The sequence below is a fragment of the Eptesicus fuscus genome, chromosome 17 (genome assembly GCF_027574615.1).
Source record: "Eptesicus fuscus isolate TK198812 chromosome 17, DD_ASM_mEF_20220401, whole genome shotgun sequence".
NCBI lineage: Eukaryota > Metazoa > Chordata > Mammalia > Chiroptera > Vespertilionidae > Eptesicus > Eptesicus fuscus.
The window spans coordinates 33607659-33634632 of NC_072489.1; the positions used below are offsets into that span (position 1 = coordinate 33607659).

A 26974-nucleotide genomic window follows, 5' to 3' on the forward strand; every position below is an offset into this window, starting at 1 on the left:
ATATTAACTGAGTTAGCGACTCAAGGTACTGAAAAGCTAATTAAGTATTCAGACCTTCAGAAACTCTAGTTTAGCTCCCAGATACAGAAAAAGCTCTCCATCTAAAGATATAAACTCCCTGGAGGCCAAAGCCTCCTTCCTGGCTAGCTTTCAAAACATTTTAGGAAACTTGACCTGAAATTAACATCATCATTGCTGCACGGGTTATTCAGAGCCTTTGACAAACTATATTTCAGATAAACACAAACTGCAGAAATGTTATTCTCACAACCTGTTAATACAATTTGCTTTATAAAAGAAATGCTCAGAGTTTGTTTTCCCCCCTGGTAGTCTTTATCTTAGCTGAGCAGAAATATCACCTACCTATTGCACGCTAGAAACAGGGAGTATTCCAGATGGCTCTCTTTTTCCTCTCTTCCATTCCCAAATGGGATCCATCAGAAACACACCCCAGCCACCCTGTCTCCTGACTCCCTTTTCCTCTCCAACCCTTTGGTTTAAGTTCTTACCAATTCTCAGGGGGACCATGGTAACAGCCTCCTAATTAATTCTGTCACCAATCTTTCCCCTCTTCCATTTGTTCCTTATAAAACTGCCTGAGTAATCTTGAAAATTCACTCATTTGACAAGTATTTACAGAACCCCCACTATTCAACAGGCACTGGGCCAGGCACTGAGGATAAAGCAGGGTGCACCCTGAGGTGGTGTCAGATAAGTGATCAGGGCCATGGAGAAAAAGGAAGCAGGCAGGGGGGAGGGAGTGCTTGGAGGAAGGGTTATTTTATCTAAGTCAGTCAGCAAAGGCTTCATCTCATAGGGACATGTGAGCGTGTCCCGACAGAAGGGGGAGGGACAAATGTGACAGGGGAGGAGTGTTCCAGGTGGAGGAGGCAGCAGGTGCATCACAGGAGCATGTGTCTGGTGCATCTGAGGATGGCAAGGGGGCCACAGTGGCTGGAGCACAGTGAGGAGAGGGGCAGTGCTCAGATGTGCGATCAGAGAGAGCAGCGAACAATGACAACTGGGAGATCGTTTGGAGTAAAATGGGAAGGAACTCCTTCCCAGAATTGCTTGGGAAATGTATAGTTCTTGGGAACACTAAGAAAAACCAGTCCAGAAATAGGGGGGGAAGTACTATAATTCTCCTGCTTGCTTAGCAATCAACAGAGAAGCCACTGACATCGAGGCCAAAACAAGAGCAGGAACGCTGACATATGGAGGTGTGGGTTAAGGCCAACATGTTTGAGAACTGGGCCCAGAGCATGTAGAAGCAAAGCTGCCCCAATCCACTCAGTCTTGCTTGTAGCTCCTACCATGTTCTAAGTGTGTGTTTATGGTCCTGTCTGTTGCCAATGCTGAGCCAATCTTGCAAATAAAGTTAATATAGGTAAGCTATGCATAGTATGCGTCATACAATCCTGAGTCTGCAGTGCTGTTAATCTTGCTAGAAGATCCAAATGTTGACATTATTCAAATACTACCAGAAAATGTTCAGAAGCCAGCATTTCCAGTGTTTGAATATTCAAGGATACTAAACTTAGTATTTCTTATTTACTAAACAATTTGTTAGATATCCACAATAATGAGTAAAGAGTAACAAGAATGTTGAAAGTATTTTAAAATAAAGTAAGTCAGTTAGCTTTTTACTAGATATGTTTTAAATGTCAACTTTTTAATAAAAAGAGGAAAATTTTAAAAGAAAATGTGCTTTAACAGAATAAATGCAAAGAAAAGATGAAAATGTTGTAGAAATCAGAGCTTGATCTAAAATTTGAACTAGCCAAAAAAAAAAAAAAAATCAATTTCAACAGCAAAGACAAATCAAGACAACCAGAAAATAATTTTATTGTTATAAAAGAAAATGAGTTTGTATGTGCTTAGGGAACCCAAATGTTTTATAACAAGCTGTAAGCATGCCTTCCCTTTGCTCCAGAAACACTCTCACTGCACAAGGCTATTATTCACTGCGGAAATGAGGGAAATCAGTGCCTCTACTCACAAGAGAAACCCATGGGGAACTGAAGGTTAAAGTATAGTGGAACTTGGTAAGCATTAGGGTTATAGAGGTAACTAACACATAGACTTATTAAGTGGTAGACACAATTACAGGCAATTAACTTATATTTATTTATATAATCTTCACGGCCACCCAAAGAGACGGGTACTATTATTACCTCCTCCCATATCTTTACAATAAAGAAACTGAGGCACAGAGAAATCAAGCTATTTGTCACACAGCTACTAAGTGGTGGAACCTGATTTAAACCCAAATTCTGGCTCTAGGTCTATGCTAGTAATCACTACACTATCCTGCGTCTATGCTCCTTCAACTGGACCCAACAATTTCAGTGTGGCTGACAACTTAATGTGCTAAATGATTCCATGAACTCTCACTAACATCATCATCATCCTCATTATTATGATTACTGTTTATCTGGTTATTTTTTAAATTGTAAGGACATTTTATTTAAAGGCACACATAAGCTTTCCTTTCCATGTGTGGAATCTAATTTCCAGACTGGAAGCTTCCTGCCTAAAAAACAAGTTACTCCTGGCTGCTTAAATTGTGTGCCTGAAATACCCCAGATAAGCAACTTGGGGTGAGCCAAACACACCATGAAAAACAGCACCTGGCATCCCTCCTGATTAACCGGAGAACTGAATTCTGTCAGTGTTCAAGGACATGAAATTTCAAGGCCTGAACATAATATTCATCGCATTTGTTTAAGTACATACTGGTCTGGAAGCTATTGAGGACTGCCCTGCAACGAGCCATTCGGACAACCTGGAAAAGAGAATTTTGACCTAACACAGGCCATGATGCTAAGGCAAACTGGTTAACATGGCACACATCACATGTCAGAGACCTGTTACTAAAACGACAAAGTTTGAACAGGACAACCCCTAAATGTTGTTTTACTGACCGCAATCTTTCATTTTAACTTGCTTTTGCTTCTTTAAGCAACATCAGTATCCAAACCAACCATACAACCCCGCAGGCCGCCCCCATCCAGCTGCCAGAGGTACAACCAGAACTGTCATTCCAAGTCATCTTGTGTGTGTACTGCCATAGCTGTTATCCCACCCACAAAGGCAGTCACATGCAATGGATACCCAGCCTGCTTTTGCAGAAAAAGAGAAAGGACTGATTATAGCTATCTTGGCCAAATCTCTGAATATGGAAGATCTGTCAGATGTATTAGAATTAAACCCTTTTTCCTGGTAAGGAAACTGAACCCTAAAGTTAAGGAACTTGTCCAAGGTCATATGGGTCTGTCTGAGTGTAAACTAATACCCAGTCCTCACTGTTTATTATCAATAGAGTTTTAGCAGGTTTTCTCATAACCTGTGCCTGCCCACGGGCCACAGGAAGCATTTTTACCAGCAGAGAAGGGTTGAGCATTCTAGTGAGCTCTGGGTGGACACCCACACCATGGAGTGGATGTTTACTAGCCACGCAGGACACAAGGATATCTTCAGTGTATACTCACTCCATCACTCAGAAGTTCCCAAAAACAAAATCCATTCTCCCCTATGTAAAACTATAAGCAATCTCAATTATGTGTAAACAGGAGGAAGCATCTGACACCTCTTCCTTAAACACAGAAGAGTTTGTTAAGACAGAAGAAAGGGAAAAAGCAGGTGTAAATAGCTCGGCCAGAATGTGGTTTCTTAGTGGGAACTTTTACAATTTTTCCTTCAGTTGCTACATATACATATATTCATGCATATACATTTGTACAGATGTGTGACTATGTGTTGTTTAATGTTTTTCTTACTGATTCCAGCAATACAACTGCCAGGTCTTAATGCCAGGCACTGAGAAAGTGAGGAAAAGATATCACCAATGACAAGTATAAGTGGAATCAATGAAGTGAGAGGCCCTCTCCACACATTCCAGGTGGCCCAGCCCCTTCAGTAGAAGATCTGACAACAACCACAAAAGCATCATACCCTTTGACCCTGTAACCCCATTCCTTACACGCCATCATTTCAGTGAATTTCCTTCTGCTTTTCATGTCGTGTTTTCACACAGCTGTGATCACGGTACACATACATTTTCTGTATCCTGATACACAGTTTTCCTAACAGCCATTAGTAAAGGCTGCATTACTTGGCAAGGGAACACAACCGTTGGCATAGAAGAGTCCTGCTGTTCTGTTCATCTTTTTATACTATAATCACACCTTGTTAGTCAAGAATTATCTCTGAGCATTGAGGCTAAACAGAGCTTCATACCTTTTAGTGATTATACTGAACAGATTTAAACTTTTAAACCCATAGTTTAAGAACCAGTTAACTGGTACAGTCATAGGAACAAATTAAAGACTAAGAGTTAAAAGGCTTGGTTTCTGAACCTGGAACTATTGATATGACCTCAAGCAAATCAGAATTTCTCTGAGTCTGTTTTTTCACCTGTAATATGGCATGTGAGTATTTACTGCCTGTTGGATACTAGGCGAGCATTTTGGATATCATTAGGATCCCATGACAACACTATGAAGTAGGTACCACTACCCTCATTTGACAGCTGAGGAAACTGAGGCACAAGGTTATACAGCATCAACTGGCAGAGCTCCCTGCTGGGTTAGAGGATTTCTGGATTTCCTTCCAGCTTGAACTGGACTGACATTTCAGGAATGAGTTGGGCCTAGCTGGCCACATTTATGCCAGTTTTTTTATGTTGACTAATACCCTTCACTAGTAATAAATCCTTTCTCTTCAAACACTGAAAAATTTAAAGCAGCTACCAAACACATTGACTTTAGACAGTGACTTCATGAAAGGTCACCCTAAACCAAACTAGAAATTCATGTGGCGCTTCATCCTCTTCTTGACAATTCCATTCTTCATTGATGTAGGAAGAACTAAGTTATTAGCTAAATGGAAAGGCGGGAGGATGCCAGATTAAAAAAACAAAAAGCATTTCACTTTAGGAATCAATGAGACTGGAAATATAACTAGAGCCAGTTTCAGGGCTCACCAGCTGGTCTCTGCTCACTAATATTTCAGATGGGCCTCTCCCCACGTAGGACTCAAAGAGTTTACCTGCTTGCTACTCCACAACCAGACAAAGCGAGGAGGAGAGATGCAGTGGCATCTCCAGGCCACCAGAGAGCATATCTCATCTGGGTTCAGAACATTTCACAAAAGGGTGACTTAAAATGTGAGGCTATTATAATGAGAGTGTGAAACACCCACCCTAGTTTACCTGTATTTTTTTTTAAATATAATCTCTTTTGAGTATTTTTAATTGATTTTAAAGAGAGGAAAGAAGAGGGAGAGATAGAAAAACATCAATGAGAGAGAGAAACATCGACTGGCTGCCTCCTGCATCCCCCTATTGGGGATCAAGCCTGCAACGTAGGCATGTGCCCTGACTGGAAATCAAACCAGCCACCTCTCCGGACGATGCTCAACAAACTGAGGCACACCGGCCAGGGTTCCCTGCATTTCCTCCTTTCAGATCAACAAATAAGTCTGAGGCCCACACTTTCCCTTCTTTCTTCTTTCCAGTCCTAGTCTCTCCCCAATCCAACTAACCATCACCCAAATGAATGAATGAAACTACCACTTTCCAAATCAGAGATTCTAGGACTCTGCTGTGCACCAAAGTCGAGGCGTCTGATTAAAACGAAGACTCCTGGCCTCTACGCCCATAGACTGTGGTTCGGTGAGTTTGGTATCTACACTTCTGACTAACACTCCCTCCATACACACCTGTACCCTGTATCCCCTCCTACAGGTGAGAGACCATGCTGTCTCCATCCCGTGCAGGAGCAGGAGGGGGCTTTCTCTATATGTCCCCCTTTCCCTGTGCATCTGCCCATGATTCCTGGTGCTCCAGCTTCAAAACAGACTTCCCTCCCCGGATCTGGTCACTGCTATGACCCTTACTAGGTGGGTTCTAGCGCTTCCTGGTGAAAGAAAACCTCAGTGACAAAGTTCCTGGCAGCTTCAGCAGCTCATTCATTCGCAGCCTCAACTGTCCGCCTTGAGAGCCTCGGAACAATAATTTCACTCATGAACTATAAGCAGCTCAGCAGATGCTAACTTCTCATTAGGCACTTGGGGGCAACTAAGAGCATGTGGCAGGACAGGCGGGCCACCTGGGCCTCGTGATCGGCCCCTGATTATCACTGCTTGTGAATCCATCATTCCCTGGGCAGATGGGAGGCTGGACTGCCACGGCCCAGGCTGGGCCGACAGGTAGGGCATTCTGCGCACACTGAAACAAAACCATGCTGAGAGGCTGCTAACTCAATTAAAGGAATGTATTACACCAGTTAGAATGCCCTTCTCTAAAACACCCTGATACTGAAAACCATGTTAAATCCTCTTACATAAGAGACTCTTAATGGAGCTTTCCCATGCAATCAGTCCCATAGTGACTGGGTTTACGTTACAAGGATCCACAGGTGCAGGGTTTCTCATTACACTTGTGTATGCTTCGGAAGGAAGGAACTGGCAAGCTACCTCCAAGTGCCAAAGGCAGCGCGGAGACTGTTCCCAGGGCTCTGAGGCTGGCCCTTACACCACACCTCCCCGGGCAAGTGCCATAGGAGGCTGGGGCTCAGCCCAAAAGAGAAGCAGGCATCACGCAGGGTCATGAGACACCAGGCCCCGGGCCAAGCACAATGACTTGTCATTCAATCTGACGCTGAAGTGCAGAGAGCAACACCCTCGCCCCCAAGCACGTTCCTGTTCCAGTCACATAGCAAGAACCTGAACCATTTACAACTTGGGCTTCCATGCACTCCCTGAACAGGACACGGAGTCTTGTACGGGCAGAAAGGATCTGGCAAAGTGCGAAATGGAAGACACGTGCTACAAGGACGTGACTAGTGTAACTCAGAACTGTGGTTATCTCTGGGGGGAATGGGGGGGAGTCATAACTGGGGAGGGCACATGGGGCTTCTGGAGGGCTGGAAAATGTCTGTTTTGTGGCCTGGGTGGTGGTAACCTGTGTTCACATCGTGAGCATGAATTTGAATTTAGTACAAGACCAGTGCTCCAGGTGTTAGGATCACACACCCTTGACGGCCATGGGGCTGATCAGACCACAAGCACGCGAGACAATCAGAATTTAGCAGATGTTCCCACTGGCGGCCACACACCCAGTAGCAGAGTCAGAGCTCTCAAAGTTCTACAACTCGAATGCCATGCTAGCCAAGGCAGCACTTTATGAGCAAGAGAGAACATAGAGGATGAGATTTACCCAGTTCACAGGTTACAATAAAATAGTGCTTCACCCAATGCAACCATGTCCTGGAGCACAGAGGACAAGACCAGGGAGATAAGCAGGTTACTGAAAAGGCACTTCATGTGGACTTGCCTCGAGCGCCCTTGCTGGTCGTGCGCTTGTCTCCTGCTCTTGACTGGCTGCAGCCTTGCCCACTTACTGGCACCCATTCTCCCCACCTTTGTATTATCTCTCTATATAAAAGCCTAAGTGACCGGACAACGGGACAACCAGACAACCGGATGACTGGCCAGTAGCTATGATGCGCACTAACCACCAGGGGGCAGACGCTCAACACAGGAGCTGCCCTCTGATGGTCAGTGCGCTGTCACAGCGGGAGCACTGCTCAGCTGATGGTCGGGTGCCAGATGCCAGGCTCACGGCTGGCAAGTGCAACTGCGGAGGCAAGAGCCTCTCCCACGGACACTCCGGCTGCACATCCCAGGGGCGGCGGTGGCGGCAGGCACAGCGGAGCCGGGATGAGCCAGAGCGGCACTGGGCCCAGCCCAGGCTTGGGCTCCTCCCCAGCTGCCAGCCGCTTCCTGTAGTACTTGGTGTTGTGGGGGATCGATGCGGACAGCAGGCTGGAGCCCAACGAGCTGGTGGGTAAGGCTGGGCTGTGGCAGCACGGAGGCCCACTGATCCCTGCAGCCCAGGCCGAGGGACCCCACCAGTGCACGAATCGGTGCACTGGGCCTCTAGTAAGTAATAAGAGTGTTGGGGGGAGTGTTAGCAAAAGTTGTTTTCTTCTTTTTCTAGATGGACTTTCAAGATTTCTTTACCCTATAAACTCGCCCTTTATTGAATTTTTATTAAATAAGCAAAATATACTAGTATATTGTTGCCTACCCTTTTCTTCTCTCTAACATATGTTGAAGGGGCAAAAATGGTCTTACTCAACTCAGTCGCCCTTTAGTACAGTGTCTGAAACCCCTTACATACAAGAGATGTCTGCAGAATGCAACAAAATTAATTATTTTCTAAAAACTATGCTGTAAGATTTTGTTGTTATTGTTGTTGTTGTTAATCCTCACCAGGATATTTTTCCATTGCTTTTTCAGAGAGAATAGAAGAAAGAGAGGGGGGAGAAGGGAGAGGGAAAGAGAAACATCAATGTGAAAGATACATCAACTGGCAACTGACTGCCTTCTGCATGTGTTCCTACTGAGGGCTGGGGAGCAAACTTGCAAACCAGGTACATGTCCTTGATCAGGAATCGAACTGATGATCCTTCGGTCCTTGGGCCAACACTCTAACCATTGAGCCAAACCATCCAGGGCTATTAGAAGATTCTTGTATAAAACTCTATGTGTCCAAAACCATCTATACTGACACAGGAATTTCCTGCTGCTGCAAATTAGGTGACAATGCAGTCTACACCAGTTTCTGCATCAGAGCAGCAGTGGCTTCTGCATCTGCCTGGCCTAGAGAGGACGGCACCCTTCAGCTGGAGCCTGGGAAAGGGTTCTTAAATGCCGACATTCATGCAACATGAAAGATACATCTGGATAAGAAGTAATAAAGGGCAGGAGTTTGGGAGGCAGTACCAAGGGGTTAAAATCCCCTCTACCATTAAATGACCCGGGCAAGTTACTTAACCTCTCTGAACCCCCCCCCGTTCAGCCATACGGAGCCAAGTTCTAGGAATGACATGGCATCTGACTCCTTCGCCTCTAGCCGGCCCCAGTGCTTCCAATCTTCCTCCCTGGGGAGTGATTTAAAAGTTAACACACAGAGGTGTGTGCCCAGTGTCTGCGGCTCCTATGTGGGGGTATCTCTTCGAGGGGCAAGTACCCCGTCACAGATGCTGAGAAGGAAAGCATGGTCTCCTCCAGCAATGCCACCAGTGTGTGCACAAGTCACCAAGGCTCAGACACTCATGCTCCCATCTAGGACTGAATCTGAAGCTAGTGACACAGAGACAGGGAGAGAGCAGAATGCAGCTGAGTGGCGAGAGATAACTCTACACCAGGGCCTGGCTGGAGCCAACAGGGGCATCCTCACTCAACGTCCATGGCCCGGTGGTGGCCACTGTTCCTGTGGTAGCGTTTTCCCTGTGGTTCTGGCAACCTAACTTCCTTTGGTAACTGCTGGGCATTCTTTCAATAAATGCTTTTTCTGCTTAAGTTCTTATTTGCCACCAAGAACACATGCGCAGGGTGGGAAAATTTGGACGACTTCTGGCTTTCAGAAGTGCAAGAGAATAACAAAAATAAAACATCAAAAGAAGCTAAACCAGAAAAGCAATCGCTTAGAAAATGAGACTGAGCAAAGATTCACAGTGAAAAGTACTCAATGAGTTTGCCCTCCTCTTTTTTTTACCTTAACCTCTTTGTAGCGCCTTCATTTCTGAAAACAGATGCTTTCTCTGTTTGCTTGAGACAGTGGAGGACACTACAACCAGAAAACATCGATTTTCTTTTATTCTGTTGACAGTCTTTTATTTTGTTGACAGCGTCTTCTGCTCTCAAGTTTCTGTCTGACTCTCTAACTGGAGGGTTATGGATTATTAAACTCCTTAGCATTCAGTTCAGTTTAACAAATCTTTATTAAAGACCTACTGTGTGCAAGGCACTATGCTATGCATTTATAACCAAACCCATAACAAATGCAGATATCTCCATTCAAATTCAACTAGGAATTTCATAATTAAAAATAAAAATTTCACAATGAAATTTTTATTTTTAAATGTAAAACACCAAGTTGATTATTTTGTGAGCACTATGGGTTATACAAAACATATTTTAATGGTACAAAACCCAGAGGTTTCAAAGTGGTGACCTTTGAGTCAAATGCACAGGCAGGTGTGTTTTGACCCACAAGGCATGGTGTTGCCCATTACGTAAAACTGTATTTCTATGAAAACTGGAGGATCTGCCCTCCACCCCCACGGGGGCGCCATCTGACAACGGGGAGGGAGTTGCGGCGGCAGGTGCTCCTGTTATAAGCAGCACACAGCTCTCTGGGGTGTTACAGGGCCCAGCCCCTGCTCTTATCTAATATCCAACCTAGTTCACCAATGTATGTTGCCTGCCTGGCCCCAAGAGGCATTCGAGTTTGGGATCCTTGTTTAGATACATTATAAAGTGGGCTTTTTAAAAAATAGAAACACACACTTAACGCAAATGCGTTAAACATTTCCTTTAAAAAGGGGAGAAAATATTCTTTCCCACTTCAATCAAACATTCCTTGGATTTTAGACTTTTCATAAATGTTAAATATATAAACTAACTCTTACTTCATCACTATGTTTTGTATTTAGATGTCTGCTTTCAGGAAATGACAAAATGTTATGCCTCCCCATTTTATTCACATTGCCACCTTTCAGGTGTGGGAGGGAGAGGGGTGTGAGAACATTTGTCTAGTTCACTTGAAAAAGAAGCAAATAGGGTATGAACCTCACAGTTTTTAAAACACTTTTGCCTTGAGCATACATTTCTAAAATATATCAAACATCCTATTTTTGTAAGCAAAAAGCACCTGGTACTATAAGAGCAATATTTTTAAACAGCTACAATATACATATTTTTATTTCCTCCAAATTTCCTTTTCCTCCCATTAAAAGGAGGCAGATAAAATTTATCACACTTTTTGTTCTTACATAGCACCAAAAAAAGCTTGAAAAATTAGCCACTCGATAACGCCTGGTGAATGCTTGACTACTTGAATGAAGAAAGGAATGAATGAAGGGACGAACACAGGAAAGAACAGAGTAACAGTATTTTGAGCCCGAGGGAGCCCTGAGGACCCCTTGCTGTCGCTCTCCATGGCTCCAGCATCTGATTCCTTTCTTCTACTTCCCCAAACCCACACCATCAGAGCTCCCCCAACTCATAATTCCTAGCCTCCTCTTCCTAAACCTTTATCAAGGTAAAGGTTGGTTAAAAAAAAAAAAATAGCACACACAAACTTATATTTACTTTCCTGTGATCACTTTCCATCTACGTAAATAAGAAAAAACAATCTACAACGCACAGAGATGGTATTTCTTTGTCCAAAAGAAGTGAGGGCTGTAAGGGCTGTGCCTATGCTAGATGTAGTAAATGGTGTGGATTGGAAGTTTGGGTTTTTGGAAGGGATGAACAGTAAGGATAACATGACACAGCAGGAAAAGCACAGATTTTGGAGTTGGTGAGTTTTTTCTAGCACATAGATCTTAGGCGTATCTCTCATTTCACTCACTGGGTCTTTATTTGCACTTTTTAAAAGAATGTCATGTGTGTGAGGCAACAGACGTGGTAGTTCAAGGTGTGCGCTTTGGAGTCAAATGGATCTGGCATCCGTGCTGCCTCAGCCACTGCTATGCGATCGGGACAGGAGGCTTACCCTCCTAGAGTCTTCATGCCCCCTCCAAGGAAGCTGGAGAGATCCCCACCATCGGAGGCTGGTGGGAGACCAGGATGATGACCACACCACTGTGCCACACAGCAGCAAGAACAGCTCATCACCTCCGCAGCTCTTTCTCTAAGGCTTTGCACTGGCAAAGCACTGCACACTGTGGGCCCTCCAGGAGATAGATGCCACGAAAACTGGTGGAAACTTTTCTAGGCTCCTGGCTTCCTGTTACTACTACTTTGGTAGTCTTTATTATTTGAACCAGCCTTCCTCACTTGCAGAAAAAGCCACACAACCAACACCTCACAGTCTTGGTCCCTCAACAGCAAAGGTAGCAAAGGACCAGGGCTTGACTACGTAAAATCACTGAGCCTAACAAAAACTCTCTCCTAGCAAATCTGTTAGTAAGCCTCAGGCTAATCCTCACACTGTTAATGATGCAAAGGAAGTGGGCATTCCTTGTGCACTTCAACTATTCTGGATATACAGTTTTTAATAATCCTGAAAAAATCAGCATAATCAGGACCCTTATAAGCATAGTTAATGCCATTTCATCACACATCAAATTCTAATTTAAAGTGCGAATAAAGACGCAGTAAGTGAAAGGAGAGAGACACCCGAGGTCTAAGTATCTATACATTAGTTCCCAATTAGGGTCCTAATAATAACATTGTATTACAGGCCCTGTGATTCTCTCCTATTTAAAAAAATAAAATAAAAAGACTAAAGAAACAGCTTCTACCCTGATCCTTCAGGACAATCTAACTGCCAAAATAGACTTTGCAGCCCTGGCCAGTTGGTTAGAGCATCATCATGACACATCAAGGTTACAGGTTCGATCTCTGGTCAGGGCACAAGTATCAATTAATGAATGCATAAATAAGTGGAACAAATCTCTCTCTCTCTCTCTCTCTCTCTCTCTCTCTCTCTCTCTCTCTCTCTCTCTCTCTCAAATCAATTTTTTTTTTAAATAGTCTTTGCCTGGCAAGAATTTTATCAGGTCCAGCTGCAAACACTAGCCATCTCTCGCTGACCAAAGCGCTGATCAAATTACTGACAAAAAGAAAAACAAACTAAAAGCTGCCTAATAAATTCAGTTTGTTTTATGAGCAAATCTTTTCTCCCTTAATATCCAAGGAAGAAAAAGTAAACCTAAAAAGGTAAAAATATTAAGAAACACGTCTTTATGAGGCCACTTGGCCAGTGGCCAGGCTGCCCACATTCCCTGCCCCAGGGAAACGTCATGTCCACTTCAATAATTAAGACTTTCAAAGAACGTGGTGCAGACCAAGCTTAAGAGTTAGAAGAAGAAGAATTAAGAAAAACAAATTAGAACCTGAATGCAATTCAAACAAAGCCTGGCATCTTTTTCCAGTTCCAGACTAGCCTTCTTGAGAACTCCCTCCCCCATGAGCACTGTTGCAGGCAGCACCACGCGGGGGCTCCAGGGCACACATCTGACCTGGAAAGCCGTGGCTCGTGCATGGGCAAAAGCATTTCCAACTTCTGAAAGGCTCTTCTAAGTTCTATAGGAAATAAAATTTAAAAAAAAATACATAAAGGAAAGAAGGGTAGCCATTCACCTCAAAAAGCCCACTTCTCTGATCTTCCCAGAGCTATTTTGCTCCCAGGGCCCCAGCCGCTTCCACATCCCGCTGGAGCTGTGTCTGATAGCGCACCGCCCTCAAAGTCATTGGGTGTGGTCTCTTCCTTCCCTTCCCGCATCACACTTCCCATGTTAGACAATGTTATTATTAGGGCCCTAATTGGGAACTCAGACCTCGGGTGTCTCTCTCCTTTCACTCAGCTCCAGCTTGTGATACAAGAGATGCCCCACAAGAAAGTGGGTGATGGGCATGCGAAGCAGTTCACCCTGCCACTGACACCCAACTTGTTTAAACAGAAACATGACCAGTCCGTCCTCATCATGGACCCACAGTAAATCTCTCCCATAATGTTGTAACTACAGCCTCCACAAAAGGCTCCGGTACTCGTGTGAAAAGCCAACCTTTGAACCCCTCACCGAGCACTGTACACTGATATTGGGGCCTCTTAAGAATCACCCTTGTCCCCACTAGCTCCCAGCAGACACCACAGCTGCAGCTAGAGGGACACACCCCTTTCCACGGGACAGCCAAATTCCATAAATGCCACCCTTTCTTCTCATCCCCTACAGGAGCAGGCAGTCCCACAATGGACAGAATATGTCATTCACACTCTGTCTGAAGAGCAATTTCTCCATAGAGAAACTGGGCAGTTAAAACTCTCAACCAGATGAGGGGCCTATTCATGACAATCTCAAATCACAAATGACAAAGCTGCAGCCTATGTCATACATTTTTTTGAATCACAAAGTCATCTGTCTCATAAACTTAACCCTTCATTTCCTGAGAGCGTTTTTTATATCATCACCCTTTACACTATAATGTCTGTATGTGATAAACCTTCTGCCAATAAAAGTTTGTTAAAGAATACAAATTATAATTACCACATACTAATGCCAACATCATGTTGGCAACAGAACGGAATTTTAAATAATAGTTGCACTGCAGGCATATTAAATGACTTGGAAGCCCTAAGTAGTTGGTTCTTCCTTGATTCTTTATGCAGTAATCTGTAAATACTGCATAGAGCTGGGGCTGTAAACCCTGGGAGTGAGGTAGCTCTAGCAAGATCAGAAACTCGTAGTTTGCAAAGATCAGTTGCAGTTCTCCTTTTAATTAAATTATTTTAAAAGGTTTTTTTTGCCCAGCCGGCATGGCTCAGTGGTTGAGCATCAATCTATGAACCAGAAGGTCACATTTCAATTCCATCTGAGTGCCCGGGTCGCAGGCTCAATCCCCAGTACGAGGTGTGCAGGAGGCAGCCAATCAATGATTCTCTCTCATCGTTGATGTTTCTATATCTCGTTCCCTCTCCCTTCCTCACTGAAATCAATAAAATATATATTTTTTAAGTTTATTTTCCACTGCCGACTCACAAAATTTAGAAGTCTTTCAAAGGACTCAGGCTACTTCAGCTAAGCTTAGGGTAACCAAGGAAATATTTTGCTCACACTTGGGCTCGAGCTTTAAAAGTGGAAGTGTGGCCTAGGCAACAACACTGATAATCAGTGAGGATGACAAAACTCCGGCTGGGCCCTGGTCAGCTAACTGTCATCTGGAGGGTTTCCTCCTAGCACGAAAGACTCTGCTCTCTGCCTACTAAAGTAATAGACACGGAGACAGAATCGGACGGCACGGAGGAGAGAGGAGTACAGAGAAAGAGAGGAGTTGGTAACTTAACAAAAAGGGACCTTTCCTAAACTACGAGGATTCATAATTTAATTATAATTAGCATTTTTTTAGAACTCAACAAACAACCAGGCATCTCTGCAGTACTGTGCTTCCTATTCATTTAATGCAACCTCAAGACAATAACCAAAATTACCCCTAGATTGTCAGTGGCTTTAATAATAAGAGTCAGTAACTTTCTAAACTTAAACACACCTATGAATCTGGTTTCCTCAAAGGTTTACAGAGTAATAACAGGCCAGCTTTTAAGAGGAAAGCAATTTCTCGGTGTTGCACACAGCCCTGCTCGGAAGGCTGGGCACGCTTCCATAGCCGTCAGCACGGACAGAGAGGCTGCCTTTCCTTTCTCGTGGCGAAGCCACCGTTACGGAAAAGCTGTTACTGCACAGAGCTGCAAAGCTGAAGAGAACTGCCTTTATCTGACCAGCACCAGGGCCAGGCAAGGACCAAGGCATTCCTCCGAGAGGCTGTGCTCAGTAAGCGAGAAGGAAGCATGAACACTGACAGAGGGCATGTCCGACATTCAGAGGGGACAGAAAGCAATTGAATTTGTCACCACGAGGAGCACATCATGAAATAATCCAAGGTCAGTTGGCCTATATGAAAAGTCCCACGCTGCCCTCCTAAAAACTGCTTAATTTTTGCAGAGACCAGCTATCAGAATCAAGGTTAGTTTTTTACAACAGCTTTTTACCTACTCATTGCCAATCTGAGCTTGAATGCTTTGCTGAAGCATTTACTAGGGATCAAAATCACAAAGACAGCCTCACTCCCTCTGCCATACTTAGGTCCAATCCCTCTGGCCTGCAGATGCCCTTTGTGGGTGGTAAAGGACAAATGGCATTAAAGCCTATTATTTGGCTTTTCATGTAAGAAGGCTTACTGTGTCAGCTGCATTTTAATCTAAGGATTATACCCTTACACTCAGAAAATTCCTTTTAGAAACATCAAAAGAGATCTTTTCTTAAGGATTTGTATTTTTAATAGCAAAGCCCAATTATTTATAAATGTATTGGTATTTTATATCTGAAATGAACGTGTTTAACGAAGAAGAGGCAGCTGCCGCAGAGTTAACAAGAAAGCCACAATCTCTGCTGAGGCCATCTAAATATATTTCATGCCTTGAAAATAAGGCACGCCAGCCAAGGCTGGCCACTGCAGGCCTGTGTCTGACCAGATGCCAGTGCTACAAATCCTGCCCAGGTTACTTTTTAAGACTTCTACACTGACTTCCAGTTAAAGACGATAGATAAATACTCATACTTCGTTCCTCTCTCTCCTAAAATCCCAATATAACAATTACTGCTTTTTAACAGCGTAAGTCCACAAGGCCAAAGGTAACAGGAGAGATTCAAGTTTTAAACTTTTAAAGCTGGCAATCAAATAGATGACGGCAACTGAGAGAAGCTCATCTTCCCATTTGTGAAGTCCTATTCTTTTTTTTTTTTTTATTGACTTCAGAGAGGAAGGGAGAGGGAGAGAGATAGAAACATCAATGATGAGAGAGAATCATTGATTGGCTGCCTTCTGCATGCCCACACTGGGGATCAAGCCCGCATCCAGGGCATGAGCCATGACCAGGAATCGAACCGTGACCTCCTGGTTCATAGGTCGACGCTCAACCTCTGAGCCACGCCGGCCGGACTGAAATCCCATTCTTAAACATGAACAGGATCATCAGACACATAAAGTATCTAATAGAAAGAGAACAACAAAACATTAAAAAAAAAAAAAAAAAAAGGGCAACTTACCAAGTCAGAAATTGGTGGGGGGCGTGGAGGAGAGGGATGGACAACAACAGGATAAAGAGAACAAGAGGCCTTGTGGAACTATGGAACCCTTTAAAAATCAAGCTTACAGCCCTAGCTGGTTTGGCTCAGTGAACAGAGGGCCAGCCTGCAGAATGAAGGGTCCTGGGCTCTATTCCAGTCAAGGGCACATACCCAAATTTCGGGCTCAGTCCCCAGTAGGGGGTGTGCAGGAGGCAGCCGATCAATGATTCTCTCTCATCATTGATGTTTCTATCTCTCTCTCTCCCTCTCCCTTCCTCTCTGAAATCAATAAAAATATTTTTAAAAATCAAGCTTATATAACCTCAATAAAAACTAAACTTAAAAGAGATGAGAGTTACATCTACACTTAGTATTTCATTCATGTACCACCTGACAACTTACAAAACACTTATGTGAATCTAATCACTTAACTTTTACTAAAGTGCAAGTTAGGTTACTCCCTTTTCACAGATGAGGAAACCACCTCCGGAAATTATGAAACTTGATCAGAGTGGCACAGAACAACCACAGGGCAGAGGCAAGACTAGGAAGAGCACAGCATGCACAGGTGTGTTTGCGATGTACAACATAGTTAATATTGATGATGTGCGTGGGAGTCTGGAGGGATACTTTTTAAGGCTTCTACACTGACTTAGGGGTTGAGCCAAATCAAATTTTGGGGTTCCGTGGTTCTCAACCTTGAGTGTGCGTAAGAATCACCTGGAATTCCACGTAGATGCAGTATCTAAAGTAGTCAAATTCATAGAAGCAGAAAATAGACTTGTGGATACCAGGGGAGGGGAGTGCCGGGAAGGAAGAGTTAGTTGGGCTTGATGGGTATAGAGTTTCAGATTTGCTAGATGAAAAGATCTGTTTCACAGCAATGTACATACACTTAACATTACCGAACTGTAAACTCAAAAATGGTGAAGATGGTAAATATAACGTTATGTATTTTTTACAAGTCAAAAGAAGACTCACCTAGAGGCTTATTAAAACACTGATTGCTAGCCCAGCCTGCGTGGCTGAGTAGTTGAGCGTTGACCTATGAACCAGTAGGTCATTGTTTGATTCCCCATCAGGGCACATGCCAGGGTTGTGGGCTTGATCCCCAGTAAGGGGCGTGTGGGAGGCAGCCAATCAATGATTCCCTCTCATCATTGATGCTTCTATCTCTCTCTCTCTCTCTGAAATCAATAAAAATATATTTTTTAAAAAAACACTGATTGCTAGACCTCACCCACAGTTTCAGTTCAGTATGTCTGGGTGTGACCTAAGAATTTCTACTTCTAACAATTCTAACAAGTTACCAAATAATGCTACTGCTCAAGTTCTCAACCCTAAATGCACAGTACCTTTACCTGAGTCCCCCAGACCAAGTAAATAAGAATACAAGGGAAGGAGGCCTGAGGGCCGGGGGGGGGGGGGGGTATGTACCTAAACATGGAGTGCTTTTATTTTTTTAAGTATGTTTTTATTTATTTATTTATTTTTAGAGAGAGAGGAAGGGAGAGGGATAGAGAGATAGAAACATTGATGAGAAAGGAACATTATCAACTGGCTGCCTCCTTCATGCTCCCTACTGGGGATTGAGTCTGCAACCCGGACATGTGCCCTAACCGGGAATGGAGCCATTGACCTCTTGGTTGACATGGAGTGCTTTGAAAGCCCTTGGAATAATTCCCAATACGCAGGCAGTTTGAGAACCTCTGGCCGGGACGCTGGCTCACACGGATTGGCAGTGCAATATATTCCTGTTTCATCATCTACAAAATGATGGTCACAGAGTTGCTAAAAATATGAAATAGGATAATCAACAAAAGAACTCAGGGTAGTGCTCATCACACAGTGATAGTAATGTTGTCACTTTTGTTGCTGACATTACAGGAAATAAGGTTGACCCTGTTTTTCTAGCTATAAAATGGGGTCAGGTTAAAGACAATGAAGAAACTATTACTATTCAATCCCAGACTATTGAGCAGGGCCAAAAGCTCCCAAAGAGCTAAAAATAAAGTAAGTGGGATTAAATCTAAGACCCTATTACGATTCCCACAAGCATTTTGCAAACCAACAGTCGTTTCTGCAGAATTAGTAGCTAATCCCTTTCCTCTCTGAATAGGTGTTGTTATTTAGAATATAAATATCATTGTAAAACCAAGCGTCAGAATCAAGTCTCAAGACACCATCACCTTCACCTAAAGAAATAATATAAGGTGATGTGTTCAGATGCAGAAGGTAATGTAAGACTCAGAGCGGAAATCCTGAAGACATCTTCATAGTAAATAACTTCAGACAGGTCTCTTCATTCAAGAAATAGCTGAGGGCCTCCTACATGCCAGGCACAGAGGCAGCGTGGGAGGACACGCCATTCATTGTAGGGCAGAGTTTTTCATGCAGTAAATCAAGTGGGTCTGGCGATGAAGCAAGCTTTGGGAATACTGAATAGCCCCGTTTTCCCTCAAAATCACTATAGCAAAGCCAAAATCGTGGTTTCTGCTAAGTTTTTCCTTTTGTGTGTAGCTGCATATTTGGGAGGTGTATCATGGGTTACCCACAGTGATACTTTAAGTTTCCAGTGCCTTGAGTCCACAGCAAGTACAAAGAAATCATTGTCTTTGTCTTCAGAAAGAAAGCAACATGACCCTCTTACATGTCTGGGTCACACCAAAGTCTGAGTCTCCAGGGCAAGCCTTCTCCACCAAGTCACTTGAATAACTTCCCCACAAAACATTCTTAACATTGTGGGGAAATATTTGTAATGAGGAAAATGGGGTTCATTTCTAAATAGAATTGGCTAAATGCGTTCGAAGTAGTATTCTGAGGCAGTCCAAGCCTCGCTCCATCAGAAGGTACGTCCTCACACCATACTGATAGGTTCAAACCACCTCCCGACCATGGAAGTCCTAGATTCCTCTACAGCTCAGAATACTAGACCTGATTAAACAATCAGCAAACACTTCCCTAGTGAATGCCAACCCTAGACATGGCTGACTGTCCAAGCACGTGCCCACCAGGTGGAACAATGCCAGTGTGAATTTCTTCGCAGTAATATTGCCTAAATGTGCCTGGAGGCACGATGCAAATGGGAGGATGAAGATCCATTTGCAAGTAGAAGATATAAGTGACGCTGCCCTCTATACACTTAGGGACTTCCAAACAGCAGGCCTACCTTGTAGGAGTGTTTTCCTCTCTGCTTCTTCGAATTATTATGAAGCTGAACCCCACAATCATTACACAAGACAAGTGTGGGGCCAGGGAAGAAGCCAGGAGACCTCAATGCTATTGGCTCCCATTTACGGGCCATGTGACTCTGAACTTCAGCATCCTCGCCTGTGAATGGCAGGGCTGTTTTAAAGATTAACAATAATAACAAGGGACAGAGAGACTAAGCATGCACCAGGCACAAAGTGCCCTACAAATAGCCACTAATTTAATCCTTCCAGAGCCTTGTAAGGTAGACGGAGACCTTTGTCCCCATTTCTCAGTTGAGGGAACTGGGGCACAGAGACGTTAAACTGTCAAAATCTTATGTGGCTCCTAACTGAACCTATGTAATCTGACCCCAGGACCCATGTTCTTAATCACTTCTTTATCCTGACTAACCTGATGCTTCTTTCAGGTCAAACAAAATAATATACCTGAAAATGCTTTGTAAACCACAAAGATACCTTTTATTTTTTTTATTATTGTTGTTGTTGTTGTTATTATTATTATTATTATTATTATTATTATTAAAGTTTGCCTCCCAGCACCCACCAACCCTCCTGGTAACTGCTCTGCTTTACTTCTGGAGGGACTCATCCCCCACTGTCATCAGTCAGTGCTTCATCCTCAGCTGAAGAGGTTCGGACCTCGGGCTGTAGGGGTGAACACATGGCCTGGGCACTCCAGTCAGAACAAGCCAGTGTCCCTGGCCCCAGTGACTGGCCCAATGCTCTAGGCACAAGGCCAGCAATGTTATCTGTACAGTATCTTGGATGATCACTCTAATGATGTCAGCCTGAAGCTACTGGAGGTCTTGATTCGTAGCCCAAGAACATGCAGCCAAGATGAATCCTCATGACATCATTTGGGTCCCCAATCAAGCCCTTCCTCAAGTCAGATCCATTTCTAGACTTTCAATTACCTAAGCCAACGCTTTTTTCCCCACTTAGAATAGTTTGAAATTGGGCTTTCTGTCACTTGCAAGCAAAAGAATCACCCTAGTACCCATTCTAAACATGTTTTATTCTATCAAGCTATATTCATCTGTATTTTCTGTCCTTTGTTCTGTTCCACTCTCTAAAATAAAACACTCCTGGGGCTGGAGTTCTTGACAAAAGTACTCCATATTAGGTAAAACACAAGATCAGTTGTCCTAATGCCACAGATCAAGTGATTTGACCTACTATCAACTTTGTTTAAAAAACTGTATTTATTTATTTTTTTAATCCTCACCCAAGAATATGTTTTTATTGATTTTTGAGAGAGAGGAAGAGAAACATCAATGTGAGAAAGAAACATCGATTGGTTGCCTCCCCTACACACACACCCAACTAGGGGTCAAACCCATAACCTGGGTATGTGCCCTGACTGGGAATCAAACCGGTGACCTTTCATTGTATGGGAGGATGTTCCAATCAACTGAGCCACACCAGTCAGGGCTCAAAAAACCTTATTTTTAACCAAAGCAGTTAGGTCTGCAGTTTCCAGCTTTGTAAGGAAAGCAACTGTGACATTTATTTTCACTCAGTCTTCTTCATTTTCCACTTTCATTTAATCCTAAATGCAAACCACTATAAAAATTATTAAATGAAGAACAGAATTGAATTTTTAAAGTATCTTAAACACAAGCAGCAAGTATCACTTCTTCCTCATAAAAAGGAACTAAGCCTTAACTTTACTTAATAATTTTGGAAACAAAACAAACCAGTATGCATTTTTAACCACGTCCATTAAACTATTTGTTGCACTAAATGACATTCCTTCTCTGTAGTGACTTCAGACCAATCCTCACAAGCGCCTCAGATTTCAGGGGAAAGCACTACTGCTCACCCCGATACTGCCTCCAACTGTGGCGGGTGGAATCCATTTGATGTCAGACGGCTCCTAAGGCAATGTGGAAACATTACCAGACCTCATGCATTTTCACATCTTCAAATTATTACACACAGCTAAATAACCAAGCTGGGCCAACTGCGTTTCCTTTCTATCTGTCCGAAGACAGTCTGGGGTGGTGAAGGGGCAATCCTTAGCCTGTGTCCACCCATAAGACATATCTGAGCATATATGAAAATGCTGAGTTAACATGATGTTTTAGACTAGTTCTATGTTCATTAAAATGCCTTCAGTAGGCTCCTATTAAGAAGACAAACTTTTATGACCTCAAGTAAGCAAACAGATAAGAACACCAACAAAGACACATTTGTTCTACTACATTCAAAACTTTACTTTGCATGCTGTTCTTTCTGTCGAGGTTTATTATTTATTATGGAAGTGGCCTAAGATGGGGGTCTGTTGTCTTGCTTTGATAAGCACTTCAAAGCTCACAGCCCTATCCAGACATGCTAGCTCCCAAACATTCTGGTGTTACTACATGTAAACAAGGAGGACCTTCAAGCACAAAGTCATTTCTAGGTACACTATACTACATACACTTTATAAGTGAAGTAACCATTAGATTATGTAAAATAAGAATCCTATTCCTAAAATTAATCAATACAGCCAATATATTAGCTTAAAATTGAAGATTTGATAATTCTATTCATATTACACATCTGTTTTGATTCATAAAAAGCACAATCCCAGAATGGAACTTCAAGTTATAGGAGCCTCTTGTAAAGTCCTCGGGGCAAGAATCATATCTGCTATCACTATTTTGTACCTGACATATACTAGACTCTATAAATATTTGTTGAATAGTAAATGAACAAATAAAGGTATTAACACTAAAATGAATGGGATCAGACTATTTTATGACTACAAAAATTACTATGTCCTTGCTTTTATGAAGTAAAGCAGGAGTTGGCAAACTTTTTTGTAAAGGGACAGATGGTAAATATTTTAGGTATTGTGGATTATTGTTGCAACTACTCAACCCTGATCTCTTTTGCAACTAAACAATTCAGCTGTTATAACACAAAAGTGGATACAGATAACATATAAACAAGTGAGCATGATCGTGTTTGAATAAAACTTTATTTATAAAATCATCCATAATCCATAAAAACATTCAAATCCCAAGGGAAACACTTTCTTACAAGTGAACACTATTCCCTAAAGACTGGAAATTGGTTAACTTGCTAAATTCAGCCAGACATGTTTCATTGGGTCAAAAATTGAGCAAAGTATATATACTCATTCTCTATAGTGCCCATCACTCCTTACTAAACAACCCGCATGTTACAAGCCTGGCCCATGCAAGCCTTTGAGTTTACTTCCTGAATTCTACAGTACAAGTGGTTTCCAGGGATGTGGCCCATATCCATCCCTGTGAAACTATAACCACAACACAGGCTCCTCAAAGCCCACAACTTCATCAAACACAGGGATGGGGAACATCCGGCCCGTGGGCCTATATCATTTGGTCTGGCCCTGCCAAGGCATTAGGGTGAGTTAATTAAACGTTTGACCAAACATAGCAGGCTAATTTTTAAGTTGATAATTTTGTATGGCCTGAGAATGATGCTATAAAATATCCAAATGGCACTATCTAACAGCTAATACCAATACCTAATGACTTTAATTATCCACTGATTGCCTGTTATTTGGTATGTTCTGCACTGTCTCCTCGAAGGGGCTGTATAAGAGTGAAAAGGGCAGAGAAGGGCATGGAGAAAACATGTGCCAGCAGGAACATGGCCAGTGCCAGGAAAAGCAGCAGTCATTACAGGACTGAAAAACCCCACACATCTCCCAACTGTGTCTCAATCTTCTCTGCCGCCTGGATTCCTCCTTCACATCACAGCAGAGCTGGGCAGAGGGAGGACAACCGGGGCCTCCTCCACTGTAACCATAATGAGGATTTATTCTCCATTCCTGCTGGAGGATGCTCTGGGTGGGTGAACACAAAAAATTACCTGCATCTAACAGAATAAGCACACTGTTGTATTCCCCTATGATGGAATGCTCAATAGCAATAAAAATAAACAATCTATAACTATATGCAACCAAGTGGAGGAATCTCTCCAATACATTGTTGAATGAGAAAAGCCAGACACAAAAAGTACAATTTGCATATATATCACACAGAGAGAGAAAGAGAAAGAGAGAGAAATAGCAAAATGAATTAATGCTCCTAGAAGTCAAGAGGAGCTACCCATGTAGTGGGGTGTCTAGAGAAAGCATGTTTCTTAAACTGAGTGCTGGTTACATGGGTGAGTTCAGTTTGTAAAATTATATTGAGCTGCACACTTACAATATGTGTATTTTTTGTATGTGTGTTCTACTGTAATAGACAGTAAAAATCATTACCCCATATCTAAGTGGTCCAGGGCCAGAGAGCCAGTTGAAGGCCCCAGACAGGGCCCCACGTCCTTCCCCTTGACCACATCCTTCAAGCCTTCTGCTTCATGGGGAGCCTCACTCAACTCCTCCTTGTCTTTTCCAAGTAAAACCAGAGAGAGGCCAAAGGGCAAAACAGCACACTAGATCATTCTGAGATGCCTGCAATTGCAGTCACAGTCCTTCAGAATGGCAGTGTCTTTTGAAGGAACTTTACTGCTGTCACTACCTCTGTCTTCTAAATGAGACAGAGACTATAAGAAGTCTCTGCTGCCATAAATGGCTCGTTTAAATGGACTTCTTTTAAAATGATGTCCTAAATGGGCAGGTCTAGTTTATAAACATCTATGAAGGAATGCTTAGATGCTCAGGGACCACTTTGAGGAAGATGCCATAAATAAAATGTAGCGGAGATTAGAAGGCAGGACAGCTGACAGCTCTCCTGCAAGAACCACAGAGCTGTACTAACTGGTTGTGTAATGGGCCATAATGCATAATGTATAATAATCTACAATTATAATCATAGCTGAACACATCTTTAAGATTTTATGTAACGTCTCAATGCAGGGAGTCAAATTATGGGCTGAGAATCATTTTTTAATCACTCTAATGTTGATTTTAATATAATCACTCATATTCGCCCTAACCAGTTTGGCTCAGTGGATAGAGCATCGGCCTGTGGACTGAAAGGTCCCAGGTTCGAATCCGGTCAAGGGCATGTACCTTGGTTGCGGGCACATCCCCAGTAGGAGGTGTGCAGGAGGCAGCTGATGGATGTTTCTCTCTCATCGATGTTTCTAACTCTCTATCCCTTTCCCTTCCTCTCTGTAAAAAATCAATAAAATATATTTAAAATATATATATATAAAACCACTCATATTCTTTATACATTCTCCTAATAATTTCAGGTTAAAATCAATTAAGACCTTTGATCACATTAGATAGAAGAGACTGTAAATGCTGATCAGGAAGAAGCAGGAGTGGTAATCAGATCCACTGACCCAACAATAGACGTCACCACAGCGGGCAGAGGGCAGATTAGAGGGAGTGAAGAAAACACAGTGATCCCCTCCTGTACAGGCCATGTGTGGTACAAATTCAATCCTCCATGTTCAGATGTTTTTCAGAACCAACAAACTCATACTGCATATCTGTCTGTTAAATAAATCACTGTTTAAAGCTTTTTTTTAAATCTGACTTTATTTATATCAGCTATTACACCTTTTAATAGGAAATTATAACTTCACTTAATTAAATTATTCTATATCACACAGTTTATAAATGTTCTAAAATGGCTCTCAGGGATTGAAGAGTCTCCTTCTCAAGAATTTAGGATAATGTGTCATGATGGCTGTAATATGCACGTTTCACAGAAAAATACACACACACACACACACACACACACACACACACACACACGTGGAAAAATGCCAACAACTGTTAAATGTAGGTAGTAGATACATAAGAATTCCTGCACATTCTTTTAACTCTTCAGGATGTCTGAAAATTTTTATAATAAAAAGTTGCATAGAAATGTCCACTCACCTTTCAAGAGGAGGCCGTCTTCTTTCTCCTAATCAGAAATGAATGATAACTACGCCCAAAGGCACACTCAGGGGTCGTTCATGCTGCCCTCACCCTGCAAGAATAAGCAAAACAACTTATCACCAACAATTTGCATATTAATGCTACTTCACCTGAGAACATATTCTCAATATAATGGCAAGTCTCTAGGTTAAAACACTGCTGCAACTACTTGTTTTTAGCAAGGAAAAAAGTGAAAAGAGAAAAGAATGATCCCATCACATACTGAATGTAGGGAACAACTTGTAAACCTCACCCATCCTGCAAATGTCTGGAACAAAGGAATTCCTCAGTAAGTTTCTTTTAATTCACATCGATTTCAGGGCAGTGACGTAGTCCAAACTCCATTCAATCAAAAACTGGAGCTTCAAGGACCTGAGCTTTGCTCTGGATTTCTGAGACCATACCTAGAAGGCATCCGAGGATGCTCTCAGAACCACACCAGAACCGCTGATCCCCTGGAGTCCTTTCAGGCAAAGGTATTTGGACCCAATCTACTACTGTACTCAACTATGGAACATGCTACGGGCACAGTGGTATGTGGCCTGCAAGTCATATTCCTGCTGCCACACCTTACATTTCGGCATTATCTCTTACAATGGGCCCTCCCCCACAGCCCTGTGAGGTAAGCAGAGTTTACTGATTCCATTTTCCAGAGAAGGCGGCTAAGTGTCAGAGAAGATGTACGACAAGAACATTCAACTAGAAAATATCAGAAATGAAATTCCAACTTAGGTCTTCTGACCCCAAGCTCTCCATACAGGTCATCCCTACCCCTTCTCACTCCTCCTCAACACCATGCTCTCCTAAAAGCCAACCTCCAAGCAAAATGGCCAAACAGCACATTCCCCTTCAGTGGGGGATGGAGATGACAGTTTGTTCCCTGATAGTATATATAAATAATCATTCTTAACAGTGCCCTTGGTACTATGATTTATGATTATCAATTACTACAATTACTGTTAGTAATTATAGTTTCCTTTTAAACACAATAACCTTATTTTTTACATTACACACACACACACACACACACACACACACACACATATAACTTTCCCCCTCCTTTCTCAAGAAAGCACATTGTTGGCCAATCGGAGTAAAACCAGCATCACGTGGCACCCTTGGTGATTTTTATCTTTGCCACAACGAAAGGCAGTAACTTGCCATTTAAGTTTTTGTAAAATGCAAAATACAATTTATATATATAAAACCCTAATATGCAAATAGACCAAACGGTGGAACAACCAAACAACTGGTCGCTATGA

The 26974-nt window shown here is 42.7% G+C and overlaps 1 protein-coding gene across 2 annotated transcripts in view; it reads right to left on the reverse strand.

The window, feature by feature from the left end:
- SGMS1 (sphingomyelin synthase 1) overlaps window positions 1–26974 on the reverse strand; it is a 251170-nt gene that overhangs the window by 183852 nt on the left and 40344 nt on the right. For both annotated transcript variants that reach the window (XM_054729295.1, XM_054729296.1), the window contains exon 2: window positions 25671–25764. The gene's annotated coding sequence lies outside the window, so the exon portion shown is untranslated. The remainder of the gene's footprint in view (window positions 1–25670; window positions 25765–26974) is intronic.